The sequence below is a fragment of the Sinocyclocheilus rhinocerous genome, unplaced genomic scaffold, assembly GCF_001515625.1.
Source record: "Sinocyclocheilus rhinocerous isolate Xijiao unplaced genomic scaffold, SAMN03320098_v1.1 scaffold302, whole genome shotgun sequence".
Classification (NCBI taxonomy): domain Eukaryota; kingdom Metazoa; phylum Chordata; class Actinopteri; order Cypriniformes; family Cyprinidae; genus Sinocyclocheilus; species Sinocyclocheilus rhinocerous.
Genome location: NW_015638976.1, coordinates 192,879 through 197,878, shown reverse-complemented (window position 1 = coordinate 197,878; position 5,000 = coordinate 192,879).

The following is a 5,000-nucleotide window of genomic DNA, read 5'->3' as shown; positions in this document are numbered from 1 at the left end:
GCAGTTAATAAGGTGTTCTGAGCAGTACTAAGCATGTTGCTAGGCTGTCTGAGTGGTTGCCAGGGCGTTGCTATGCAGTTACTAAGGCATTCAGAGTGTAGTTAGCATGTTGCTAGGACATTGGAGTGGTTGCCATGGCGTTGCTATGCAGTTGCTTGTAATCTCTTTTGTGTTGCACTTGCTGTGCTGTTGAGTTTGGAGTGGTTGCTAATGCATTTTTATGTGGTTGCTATGGTGTTCTGTATGATTGTTAATCTGTTGCTAGGACGCCTAAGTGGCTGCCATTACTCAACTACATTTTTACATTTTGAGCTCAACTCAATTAAAGCCGTGACTAGCTGGTGTAGTCTATAGAGTAGTCATAATGTCGCCTAGTAAATCATATTTTTCATATTTCATTTGTAGGTTTCCCAGCAAGCACATTTCTGAGATTGGTGAGATTTCGAAGCCGGTTTTGATCAATGCCATGCTCGGTTTACTGCAGGATCTAGTTAAACCAGTCTGTGCCACGAGCGGGAAGAGGCTAAAGTAGACCTGATGCAGGTTTATCTGCTCATCCAGATCAGCCCGTGAACGTGAACTCAAGGTTGTGTAAACAAGTCAAAAACCACATACCACCAGAACTGGTTTGGGAAATAAACTCATTTCAGCCGAATATGCAGAATATGTGTGTTTGAGACGATGCGCGTGTGTGTTCATCGTGTGTCACGAGTCTCTTCACTAACGTCTCAGGCTTGTTTTTAAGCCCATAAATAGTATTGCATCAGTTCTAATAAATGTATATGGTAATGTACACCTACTATATTAATAAAACCGTCTTACACACTCTCTACATTTAAAAACGTACAATTATAAGCGTTCTACACTAATGCGCTTTCTTCACTGTAGCTCACGCGCACACAGACATTCAGGAGCACAGAAACTTCTCAGCGATTATGTTGATTGTTATTTAAAGGTTACAATAACCTTTGTCTGCGGTCAAAGTCGCTGCCAGAGTCTTACCGTAAAAAACACAAACATTTCATAACTGCATGATGACATTAAATCACTCTCCTAATGTCATACTGTGGACACACTTTTTATATTTATCAGTAAAATGTATGTTTTTAAATTTGACTAAATTTTCTAAAAAAACGAATAATTCCAATAACTTTCATTGCGTATGTTTGCAGTAACGTACAGGTGAATAATATTTTATTTGCAGATTATTTTATGAACAATTTTGTGTGAAATATAAATGGTATAAGTTGTAAGTGTAATTACGCAAAATATAATGAGTGTAAAAAAAAAATGTATCTGGGCAAATAATACTGAACTTATAATGAATTTATTTTAATGAATTGCAAATCTGCAACATAAAACAAATGCCTTATACAATATAGAGCAATTTACAATTCATAAATTATTTCATTCATATTTTAAACCTTTTTTGTGCACAAATTTAGCATACATTTTTGTTTTATTTTATTAATATAATTTGCATAATGTAATGTTATATATAAAATATTATGCATAAAATATACTATATTTGCATTGTTTCATAAATTTGCACATTGTTTAAAATGTTTTAAATTTTTAGTATTTTAAATAGTTTTTTAACTTGATATTTTTTAAATAAATTGCATTGTGGGATACATTAATGCCATCTGCTCTGGTTGTGTGCTACACACTTTCGCAAAAAAATTAAAATATTAAAAATTAATATATTTGGCATTTAAAAAAAAAATAGGTTTAACTTTGTCCTTTTTTGTTTTATTGCTAGTAAATAATTTAAATTTATTTTTTTTATAAATTGCATTGCATTGTGGGATACAGTATTTCATGCAGTCTGCTTTGGTTGTGATTTATTTTAATGTTTAATTTTTATATTTTTTTATTGTTTGATACTTTTCATTTTTAGCATGCATTTTTGTCTATTTAATATTTTACTATATGCATTGCATTGTGGGATACAGCATCAAGGTGTGCTCTGATGTAATGGGTTCTTCAGGTTTTTCTGCGCCAATGTAAATAACATCTAGCACAGTGCATCTGCTGTAATTATTTTCCATTAAAACTGTAGCCTAATGATGTTAATGACATGATGGCAGTTGGGGTGTGATGTGAGCGCGTGTGTGTATTCTCACACACACTCATGTACCTGTGGAGCAGGTGTATTTGGCGGCGCTCCAGCAGTGCAGCGGGTCACGTCTCTTACTGGAAAGTGTGTGAGCGCTGCCCGTAAGCCACGCCCTGTGGGCGGAGCCTGCGCTCTGATTGGCTGATCCACTGAACATGCCTCAGATCCACTCTAGACTGATTAAACCAGCAGCGTTCACTTTCCCAGAGTCCTTCTGCTCCACACATCAAATATAAACGCCGTTTGTCTGTGGATCTCTCCACTAAAGTGCTACTGTAATGAAAAACCACACGCATGACGAATGAGCAAAACATCTGGCGTGCTTCCATTGGTGGTGTTTATTGGTTTTGATAAACAATCATAACTGATTATGTAGGAGTGTCCGAAGCGCTTTACCGGCAGCGTGTGTTTATATTCTGATATTTAACGTTTTATTGGCTGTGTTGTAGTGTAAACTTAACACCTGTTCACGCATGTATTTAGTGTTTAATGTCCACCGGCTAACATGAGAAACACATTCTGACTGTTTTCACTCACATACCATTAGTACACTTCATAGTGTACTAGATCAAGAGTAGTATGTTTTGTCTAATCTAGTATGGAAGGCCTGTATTATTTCTGCAGGATTTGTTTGCATCCGTTCGTGTTTTTTACCCACAAAACAGAGGAGGAGGTGCTTTTGGCTTTCCATTTCAGTTTAAGTTTGCAAACCCAAAAGTTACATCATTTTGACTTTTAAGCTGAATTTATTTAGTAAGTGCTAACATGCTAATGCTAACGGTAAACAACAAATAGGTTTATGGGATCAAGAGTTCACTAAATCTTAAACCATAAAAAAATTAATAACTTGAAATAAATGTTAATTGAAATTCTTTCAGCTAGTTGCCAAGAAAACATTTCTCATAATGGATAATATAAAAAAGTAATTCAAAATATTAATAAAATGTATACTAGTCATAATAAAAAGTAAAATGAATAAAACTGACAGAAATACTCAAGATTGCTAAAACATTCAAATTTAAATGTAAATAATTAACTAAAATAATAATAAACTAGTAATAAGTAGTAAACTAGTTCAAAATATTTATAAAAACTACAATAGTCATTTAAAGTTAAATTATAAAAACATGCAACAATTACCAAAATTAACTAAAATTTAAATGAAAATATCAAATAATTCAAAATATTAGTAAAAACTAATGTTTTTTTTAAATGCAACAATTACTAAAACTACAATTTAAATGAATGTTTAAAAAAAAAAAACTATAGGAGTCATATTGAAAAAAAAACAAAAACAGGCAACTAAACTAAAACTAGTTCAAATGTATACAAAAATGGAAAAATATAAAAGTATTAATAAATTCAAAATATTCATAACTATAATAGCATCTCAATGATACTAAAACTGTTATTGTATTTTAGCGCTGTTATTCTATGTTAGCAGTATCCTGGAGCATCATGGGAAGAGCAATGAACCAGCACTGATATCTTACAGCAACAACAGCTTGATTCAAAACAATATCAGCGTGCCGATCGCTCACCGGTTTCCCAGCATGCCCCGCTGCGGCGTGTTTAAAGTGCGCTCACGTGCATCATTCGCTTTTATCTGGCTGATAAAGTGTTTTTACCGTGAAGAAAGTCGCGGCTCCGCCTGTGTTTACCGTTCACTTCCACTGACTTTAATGGCTTAATATTAAACTCAAACACGCGACCTCTGACCCCAGCGTTTGTAGTCCAAATCTAACAAAAGAGTGTTGAGCATCGGGCTGCACTGTGATGTTTTGCTAATCGGCGATCGCTAGCATGTGACGCGTGTTTGGATCAGACAGCAATGAAAGCACTTGTTGACACACACTCGAATGATGACTGGACGAGTGCTGACCTCAATTACATAACGACTGTGTAACACACACACTCACACTCACACAACGTTATTGAAAGGTTACTAAAACGTTACTTACAATGTATAGCAAATATTAATAAAGTTCCATAAACATTACTTTAAGAGGACCAAAATGTCCAAAAACCCACATTATGATTATTTTAGTGTACATCTGTTGACATTTAGCCACTTAATTAAACTTTTTTTTTTCATTATTATAGCATATTTTACTGTATTCTGAAGATGTTTTTATAATCGTAGCCCTCAGATGAAGGAAACGCGTGCACTAGCAGGATGTTTATCTGTGTTTTTCCCGTTCAGTGCAGCTCTATCTATATCTAATTGTAGATATTTTTATGAATATCCATAAAAGCGTTTCTCTCGTAACTGTTGTTTGCTGCTTTATGATGTCACCGCTAAACAGGAAGCAGAAATCATTCATGCTAGGAAACTTAGATTAAAACTTTCACAATATACTGTACAGTAAATACAACTTTCTGAGTGTTATTTTATGTTTGTGCTTTTGGAAAGCTTTACTTAATGTGTATTTTGCAGTTCAGGCTGATTTTGAGGACAATATTTGTGCTTTCTGCAAGTGTAATTGTTGATTTGATTATTTGGGTTGTTTATTCATGTGTGCTGCACTGTGATGGTGAACTTTGAGTGTGTTTCGAGCATGTTGTCAGCTTGTTTCACAGATAAATGTGTGTTGATCAGATTCATCCGAGCAGGTCAGTGGGTTCGGTCATGGAGAACAACATCAGAGCCATAAACACGCTTGATATCACGGATGAATGTTTACAAACACACACGTGAGGAAGCGAAGGCTCGGCCTGTTTGTGCACTAAATCATTTTATTAGCTGTCAGATTCTACCAAAACATCCGAACCGATCAACAACAAGAGCTGTGTGTGTGTTTGTGAGAGAGAGTGTGTGTCTGTGTGTGTGTGTGTGTTTGTGAGAGTGTGTGTGTGTGTGTGTGTTTGTGAGAGAGTGTGT